At 40.7% G+C, this 9816-nt stretch overlaps 1 protein-coding gene across 1 annotated transcript in view; it reads right to left on the bottom strand.

The window, feature by feature from the left end:
* The window catches only part of Shc3 (SHC (Src homology 2 domain containing) transforming protein 3), a 160570-nt gene that overhangs the window by 141699 nt on the left and 9055 nt on the right, over window positions 1–9816 (bottom strand). The gene's annotated exons all lie outside the window — the stretch shown is intronic.

Raw genomic sequence — 9816 nt, 5'->3', positions numbered from 1 at the left:
CCGGCTTTTTTCTTTTTGCTTATGTGGTGCTGAGGAATCGAACCCAGGGCCTCATGCATGCAAGGCAAGCGCTCTACCACTGAGCCATCTTCCCAGCCCTCCTTTAGCTTTTTTGCTCAACGTTGGTATTCTACCACTTGAACCACAGCTCCACTTCTGGCTTTTAGGTGGAGATAAGAGTCTCATAGAGTCTGGCTGGCTTCAAATTGCAATTCCCAGGTCTAATCCGCCTGAGTAGCTAGGATCACAGGTGTGAGCCTATAATTTGGCACCTGGCCATTGTCCTTGTATAGTCATGTCCACCATGCCGCTTTCCCACATTCCATGTCCCACCCTACATCTCTTTTCTGTTACTAAAATTACATTTTCCAAAAAGTTAAATACATGGAGTAATGCAGGATCTAAACTTTTAGCATTAGCTGTTTTTTGTTCAGTATAATTCCATGGAGAGTCCTTTCCAACGTCCTGTGTATCAATAGCTCATTTTGTTTTATTGCTGAGGAATATCCGGTTATGTGGATGTACCAACAGTGCATTTAAATATCCACTAGTTCACTGAAGGACATCTAAATTCTGATCAGCTCACATCTATTGTGAACAGAGCTACTAAGCACATCCATGTACAGGTTTTTGTTTTGTTGGTACTGGAGAGGGACTTAAACTCAGGGCCTGAGCTCTGTCCCTGAGTGATTTTACTCAAGAATGGTACTCTTCCACTTGAGCCACAGCTCCATTTTCAGCTTTTTTGTGCTTAATTGAAGATAAGCATTTCACAGACTTTCCTGCCTGGGCTGTCCTCAAATGATGATCCTTGGATCTTAGCCTCCTGTGTAGCTAGGATTACAGAAGTAAGCCACCAGCACCTAGCCTATTCATAAGTTTTGGTCGGAGCATAAAGTGTTATTTGGCAAAGCTAAATGTTTAAGATTAAATTACTGGCTTATAATGCAACTGCATTTTTAATTTTATAAAATATATTTACTTGTGGGTGGGGATGGGAGAGGAAAACTGGGAGGGAGCAAAGGAAGGGGTGACATTGTCCAAAAAGAAATGTACTCATTATCTGACTTATGTAAATGTAACCCCTCTGTACATCATCTTTATATAACAATAAAAAAATAAAAACTTTTAAAGCAATGAAAAATAGAAAGTATTTGTAGCTGGGTGATGATTTTGAGATCCTAGTTCCTAGAACTTATAAATGTACATTTAAATGGCCAAAGGAACATGTAAGGACCTTGCAACTGAAAGATTGTTCTGAAATATGGGTTGGAGCCTAAATGTAATTCCTCCTTATGGGGAAGCAGAAGAAATATTGCCCACAAATTTTGTTGTTGTTGTTGAATAAAGTCAATGTGCTGGATGCCTATAATCCTAGCTACTCAGGAAGTTGAGATCTAAGAATCATGGTTCGAAGCTAGACTGGGCAGGAAAGTCTGTGACACTCTTATCTCCAATAAACTACTCAGAAAAAGCCGGAAGAGGCACTGTGGTGCAAGTGGTAGGGCGCTTGAGCAAAAAAAGGCTCAAGGACAGTGCCCTGAGTTAAGCCCCAGGACTGACAAAAAAAAAAAGTGACCATGAAGCACAAGTTGCAGTAATGTGAATATTTTCAGCCTCAAAATTGGGAAAAAAATGCAATACCCATTCTCCTCTGGAGCCTCCAGGAGAAACCAGCCTGCTGACCCCTTGATTTTAGCCCTGAAAAATTAATTTCAGACATCTCTGCTCTAGAACTGTAAGATGATGCATTTGTATTGATCTAAGATGAATGCAGTAAATTAAATCAACAATAAGAAACTTAACATGCTGCCTACTATTTTGTTCTAAGGTGTCATTGAGCCCAAAGGAGAGTGTCTCCAGGGTGGCTGTATCATTTCATAAGCTCACTAATCATGCATGATTTCCTTCCTCCATGGTCTAATGAGAATTTACTTTTTTTTTATTTTAACCTTTGTGATAGGCATGGAATGATACCTCCCTGTTGTGTTGATTTTAATTCCCTCATGGCTAATGATGTTAACATATTTTCATGAGTTTATTTGCCCTTTGGTGAAATTTCTTACATGTCTTTGTTCATTTCCTAATTGGAATTTTGCAGTTTTATTATGGTTTTATTATTTATTACTTATTGTTTGTCTGTTCTTTCACAGTTTAATATTGTTTAGTATGGCTTTTATAGCTGATTTTTTTTGTTTCTATGGACTCTCTATACTAGTGCCCTGTTGGATATGTGATTTGCAAAATATTTTCTTTCATTTTGTCTTGTCATCCATGTAACAGATTCTTTTCAGAACATAGGTAGGTAGGTAGATGGATAGGTAGGTAGGTAGGTAGGATGGATAGATAGATAGATAGATAGATAGATGAGAACCAATTCATCAATTTTTATTTTTCTGAATTTTAATATTAAGCGAAAGAATCCTTTCTCTGAATCCAAGGATTTTTCTCTTTTGTTTCTTTCTAGTTATATAACTTACATTTTGATTCATTTTGAGTTAACTTTTATATCTAGTTTAGGTCAAGATTTATATTTTTGTCTCTGGGTGACCAGTTGAAGCCACTATCCTCCATCAAATTGCTTTTGTACTCGTCAAAAATTATCCAGCTATGAGAACGTGTATTGTGGGGGAAGGGAAGGTCAAGCAAAGCAGGTACAGACAAATGGAGAAAAGAAGGGTAGCTGAATTTAGCCATAATAGTCCATGTACCTTTGTGAAAATGGAACTAGGTAACTTGAGGAGTTGAGTGGAGCTAGGATAGATGAGGGAGAATGATGCAATGGGTGACACTGATCAGGTGCATTGTCCTCACAAGCAGAATTGAAACCCCTTTGAGCAACTACTTAAGATACGTTTCTAATCAGCTAGCTATATATGCCTGAGTTGCTCTTAGGTTTCTTTAATATAGTTTCCCTTTTTTTCCTTTTGTCCCTTGGTATTCTTGTCTTGTTTTGTCATATGCCTCTTCTCTGCCCCATACCCCACTTTTGGCAGTACTACTGTTTGAACTCAAGGCCTCATGCTTGTTTGGTAGGCAAATGCTCTACCACTTGAGTCACAACTCCAGCCCTTCTTATCTAGTTTTTGTATCAAGGTAATAATGATTTCATAAAATTAACACACACACACACAAATTATTGGTTGGAAAAAGCTCTGTCTTTCTGTCTCTCTTTCTCTGTCTCTCTCTGTCTCTCTCCCTCTCTCTCTGGCTCTCTCTATCTCTGTCTCTGTCTGTCTGTATCTCTGTCTCTCTTTCTCTGTCTCTCTCTGTGTCTCTCTTTTTGTCTCTTTGTCTGTCTCTCTGTCTCTGTCTCTCTCTCTCAACTGACTGCTCTGAAATTCATTATCTCATTTCTCTTGCCTCTACCTCCTGAGTACTGGGTTAATGAAAGTGTGCTACCATACCTGGCAACTTTTCTCTCTTCTGATAAAATCATCTAAGACTATTGGTTTCTCTCTTGGCCCTTTTTTAGCTGTGTCCCACTTATTTGAAAAACTGTGGCTGGTTTGGTTTGTCATTTCTCTTTATTTATAGACATGTTTAATTCTTAAGTGTTGGGAGATTGTTGTATTGTCTTCCTATTATTGATTTCTGGTTTAATTCTTTTTTTATTTGGTGCCAGTATTGGAACTTGATCTCAGGGCCTTTGGCTCTTGCTCAACTTGTTCTTGACTGGAATTCTACGTGAACCATGTCACCTAGTCATGGTTGTGCCGATTTATAGGGCATAGAACCTTAAGACTTTTCTGCTTAAAGTGGTTTCAAACCATGACCCTCCAGATCTCAGCCTCCTGAGTTGCTAGAATTATAGGCATGAGCCACCAGCACTGAGCTTCTATTGCCTTTTCTTGAAAAGAGGGTGGCAGTATGTTTGATAAAGACAAACTTATCTCTCATTATACCATTTGGCATAATGGACCAAAGGCTAGAATTACTTTTCTGACAGATAGAACAAAGCTGTAAAAAAATAGAATATGTGTGTATCGATAGATAGATAGATAGATAGATAGATAGATAGATAGATAGATAGATAGATAGATAGATAGATAGAGATACATTTATATGTATATATGTACATATTTATATCTCAACAACAACCCTGGTCCCACCGGCGCCAGGTAAGAGATATGGTCCCACCATATCTCTTACTATTTGCAAATTTTCAGAGAACTAAGAATCCCAGGTAGGCTGGAATCAGTCCTGTTGATGGAAGCAGAGATGTTTAGATTGAGAAGAGGAGGCTGAGGGAAAGCATACCCTTAGCCTCCTTGAGGTTTGCCATGTGGTGAGGAAGGATTCAGTTCTACAAATGTCAACCTGATGGAGGGAGGTCATGGAGTGCAGGGTACAATGGCCAGCAGTGCACTGGCCATTCCACTAGGTAAGGATCTCTCAGCTACTGAAGGAATGCAAGCAAAGCCAGGCTTACTTCCAAAGGATTCTAACCCTGGTTGGGTACATTCCCAATCGAAGAGGCTACAGCCCATGTTTGGAGTAAAAGAACAACTGATAGCTCTCATGGGATTTCTCTGACTATAGCCAGTCTGCAGAAGAAAGTCTTCACCATGCCCTGGGTAAACAGGACACTCACCACCACCTACCAATTTCTTTCTTCCCTTGCCTGGAACACCATGTTCTCCCCCTCCCCCAATGGGGCAGTCTTTCAGGACCCAGAATAAACCCTCCTCGAAAAATTTTGTTGAGAATTCCTGTCTACCACTGATCTCTTATCTCTTAAGTAGCACCTTTTGGAACACGGATTCTTTCCCCCCTCCCCTTGTTAAAATGGAGCTGCTTTTCCTGCTCAATTGGATCACAAGTTCAACAAAATGGTGAGACAAAGGACAAAGAGTAAACCAATACAACAGTGATACTCACAAGACAATATGTTGGAAATGAACTTTACAATGAGAAGGGCATTGGAGGGAGGGAAATGGGGAGAAAAACAAGGGAGGGGTAACAATGTTTGGTAAGAAATGTACTCACTACCTTACGTGTGTAACTGTGACCCCTCTGTACATCACCTTGACAATAAAATTAAAATTATTTTTAAAAAGCTCCTTTAAAAAATCACCCCACACACCTTTTCCATTACATACCATAACTAAGACACAGCAAGGTGCATAAGGAAGCCCCCAAAATATACTTTCTTTTTTTCTTAATTGTAAAGGTGATGTACAGAGGGGTTATAGTTACATAAGTCAGGTAATGAGTACATTTCTTTTTGAACAGTGTCACTTCTTCCCTTGTTTTTGCCTAGTTTTCCCTCCTGACTCCCCCCACAAGTTGTATAGTTCATTTTTACCATAGTGTCTAGTGAGTATCACTGCTGCATTTGGTCACCTTTGACATCACCTTTATAGTAACAATTTAGAATATCTGTTAAAGATGAGGGAGAGCACCTGGCGCCGGTGGCTCATGCCTGTAATCCTAGCTACTCAAGAGGCTGAGATCTGAGGATCATGGTTTGAAGCCAGCCCTGACAGAAAAGCCCCTGTGAGACGTTTTTTGGGGGGCGGGTCTGGTCATAGGCCTGAACTCTGGGCTTGGGCACTGTCCCTCAGCTCTTCAGCTCAAGGATAGCACTCTACCACTTGAGCCACAGTGCCACTTCCGGCTTTTTTCTTTTTTGCTTATGTGGTGCTGAGGAATCGAACCCAGGGCCTCATATATGCAAGGCAAGTGCTCTACCACTGAGCCACTTTCCCAGCCCCCTGTGAGACACATATCTCCAACTAATCACTCCAAAACTGGAAGTGGAGCTGTGGCTCAAAGTGGTAGAGCACTACCTTGAGTAAAAAGAGCTCAGGGACAGTACCCAGGCACTGGATTCAAATCTCACAACCAGAAAGAAAAAAAAAAGATGGGGGAGAATGATGGAAGGAAGTGACATGACAAAGAGGCAGTATGCTTTTTCTTTGTTTGTTTGTTTTTGGTCCAGTCTTGGGGCCTGAACTCTGGGCCTGGGTGCTGTCCCTCAGCTCTTCAGCTCAAGGCTAGCACTCTACCACTTGAGCCATAGCACCACTTCCAGCTTTTTTTTTTTTTGTCGGTCATGTGGCCTGAACTCTGGGCCTGGGCGCTGTCCCTCAGCTCTTCAGCTCAAGGCTAGCACTCTACCAGCCACAGCGCCACTTCCGGCTTTTTTCTTTTTGCTTATGTGGTGCTGAGGAGTCGAACTCAGGGCCTCAGGCATGCAAGGCAAGCACTCTACCACCGAGCCACCTTCCCAGCCCGAGGCAGTATGCTTTAATAAACTGATTGATTGAATGGAAGCCCCTTTCTACAACTCCTTCACAATAATTTAATTGATAAAATACTTGTTTAGCTACTCATTTCCTCTTTACTTTTCATAAATCTGTGTGCTTCAACAAAAGGTAAGTGTACCCACAAACATTAGGAGTTTGGTTTTCCGTTTGGAAATAACCTGGCTCTGCAGAACTTTTACTTACTGAAACCCTCCTGCAGTTAATTTTAAAGAGGAAGGATAGAGAGATAGTAGAAGTCCTTCCTCAGCACAAAGCAGACCTTGATAAGGTTAAGACACCTGAGGTGTTTCATGCAGAGGTTAACAAGATGCCACTAGAAAAAAACTATGTAACTCTAAGGTCACTGGACAGTCTGTGGGACATATCATTCCCCAGAACCAGTCAGAGACTCCAAGCAGCCTGCACAAATTCTGTAGGTGTTCTTCAGCCATTCTGACCAGGTGCCCTTCCTGGCCCATACCTCAGTAAAAAAAAAAAAAAAAAAAAAAAAGCAGAGCTGAAGATACAGCTCAAGTGGTTGAACACCAGCTAACCTCAAGGCCCTGAGTTCAAACTCCAGTACCAGCAAAGAAGAAAAGAAAGAAGGAGAAGGAGAAAGAGGAGGAGGAGGAAGAGGAAGAAGAGAAGGAGGAATAGTAAGAAGAGGAGGAGGACGACGACAAGGGGGAGAGAAGAGAAGAGAGGAGAGGAGAAGAGGGGAGAGGAGGAGGAGGAGGAGGAGGAAGAGTAGAAGCATCCAGGTATCAGTGTCTGAAGCCTGTAATCATAGCTACTCAGGAGTCTGAAGTCTTAGGATCATAGTTCAAAACCAGCCAGTCAGCCCACTGTGCACAGCAAGTCTTCCAGGGGCAATGGGCTATAATGCGACTCCCAGGAGCCAGCATGCCCCACTGCTCAAGGACATGGTGATGTGATGTCTAGAAACCTGCATATGAAACTGCTCAAGACCATGGTAAGGATGCAGAACCTCTACAGGAGGGGGCCTTTGCTTGGATTGGCTAGCCAGGCTCGCTTCTGCTCTGACTGGGAGTATTGGGAGAAGGGGACACAGGACAAGAGACAAGGTTTCCTAAACTCAATAGAGGCAAAGCTGAAAGTGTTTAGATTTGTAATAAGGGATTTGGATTGAATTCTGTAAGCAAAGGAAAAAAATAGAGCTTTTATTTTAATTAGGAGGTGAGAGATGAATTTTAGAAAGATAAATGATTCAGTACATTGGCAGAAAAAAATATATTTATCTTAACTAAATGTGAAGAGGGAGCACTAGATAACATTCAAGAACCATTCCAGACATATATATATATATATATATATACGTATATACATATGTATGTATATATACGTATGTATATATGTATATATACATGTATATATAATATCAAATGTCTTCCTTTATGGTAAAATACAGATGGAGTTACTTTGTAGTCAGGAGCAAAAAAATAACCTTGGCTGGGTCTTATGGCACATGTCTGTAATCTTACTACAAGGTAAATTCGGCCAAAGGATGGAAGATTTGAGGCCAACCTGGTCCACATAGAAAATTGTCCTGGGCTACAAGACAGGTCTTTATATTGAAAGAAAGAGAGAGAGAGAGAGAGAGAAAGAAAGAAAGAAAGAAAGAAGACAGAAAAGAGAAAAACAAAAATAAAAATGCCAACAAAACAGAAAAGCAACATTCACCAATACACTTAACCAGTGTAAACACCAATGGCTCACATCTGTAACCTTAACTACTCAGGAAGCTGAGATCCAAAGGATTGCGATTCAAAGCCGCATAGGCAGAAAAGTCCTTGAGATTCCATCTCAAGAAAGAAAAAAAAAACAGCAAAAAATAGGACTGGAGTCATGGCTTAACTACTACAGCACAAGGTGAGCTCAAAGCTCCAAGTTCAAACTTGAGTGCCTTTAAAATAATCTGGTTTTAAATGATCATGATTATTGTTCTCAAAGCCCTATTCGAGGCAGTAAGAAATATTAAAACTTATTGTATAGATAGGTAAAAAATATTCACCAAATGGGAGAGATGAATCTAAAAAAATGTCTGCTTTATTATTGTAAGAAATTATACACTTTCTACAAGTCTAATTGGAGAACTGTTGGAATAAAGTGTAGTCCAAATATAATTTGATTACATGTATATAAAAAAGATTAGCAGTATATGGGTATTAATACTGAAAATCCTCCATAGTAAACAAAAAGAGAATTCACAGAACAAAATATATGGCGAATGTTTAGGTTAAAATGGAAGAAGAGCCAGGCACTGGTGGCTCATGCCTGTAATCCTAGCTACTCAGGAGGCTGAGATCTGAAGATCATGGTTCAAAGCCAGCCCAGGCAGGAAAATCTATGAGATTCTTATCTCCAATAAACTACTCAGAAAACCAGAAGTGGCGCTATGGCTCAAGTGGTAGAGTGCTAGCCTTGAGCTGAAGAGCTCAGAAACAGCGTTGAGGCCCAGAGTTCAAGCCCTATGACTAACAAAAAAAAAAAAAAGGAAGAAGACAAAAGCAAAGGAAAAAAGCAGGGGAAAGGTGTTTGTATGTGTATGCATGTATTTATGTGCACACATGACATACAGTGAAGCAGGAACATTAGAAAGTATAAAGGCAAAAAATATATGCTTCAGACTTTGAGAGGAATAAAATTAGAAGTAATTGGGAGGGCAATGAGTGGAAGCTCACTTTTCATTCCATAGAGTGGAGCATTTCATGGAGATACCAGAAGTTTTCTTCTAATAAGAAGTACTTCTAGATGGGTGCTGGTGACTCATATCTATAATTCTAGCTACTCAGGAAGCAGAGATCTGAAGATCATGGTTCAAAACCTGCCTTGGCAGGAAAGTCCATGAAACTCTTATCTCCAATAAACTACCAAAAAAATCCAGAAATAAAGTTGTGGCTCAAATGGTAGACCGATAGCTTTGAGCACAAAAGCTCCAGGCCCTGAGTTGAAGCCCCAGGACAAACAGGGGGAAAAAAACACTCCAATGAACTGAAGAATTGATTAGTAAATTGATGGAGGAATAGTGATAAACAGATAGATAGAGAGTGGAGGACTGATCAAAAACAATCCAGAGCTGGGCACTGGTGACTCACACCTGTAATTGTAGCTACTCTGGAGGCTGAGATCTGAGGATCACAGTCCAAAACCAGCTTAGGTAGGAAAGTTCATGAGGCTCTTATCTCCAATTAACCACCAGAAAACTGGAAGTGGTGCTGTGGCTCAAAGTGGTACAGAGCTAGTTTTGAGTGAAAAATCTCAGGGACAGCACCCAGGACCTGAGGTCAAGGCCTATGACCAACAACAAAAAAAAAAGGAAATGTAATCATTACCTAATTTATGTAACTGTAACCTCTCTGTATATCATCTTTATAATAACAATAAAAACTTTTTTTGGGGGGTGTCCGGTCGTGGGGCCTGAACTCTGGGCCTGGGTGCTGTCCCTCAGCTCTTCAGCTCAAGGCTAGCGCTCTACCACTTGAGCCACAGAGCCACTTCTGGCTTTTTCTGCTTATGCTGTGCTGAGGAATGGAACCCAGGGCCT

The sequence above is a fragment of the Dipodomys ordii genome, unplaced genomic scaffold, assembly GCF_000151885.1.
Source record: "Dipodomys ordii isolate 6190 unplaced genomic scaffold, Dord_2.0 Scaffold68, whole genome shotgun sequence".
In the NCBI taxonomy this organism is placed as follows: Eukaryota; Metazoa; Chordata; class Mammalia; order Rodentia; family Heteromyidae; genus Dipodomys; species Dipodomys ordii.
Note: the sequence above shows the minus strand (reverse complement) of the source record. Positions and strands in the feature narration are given on the sequence as shown.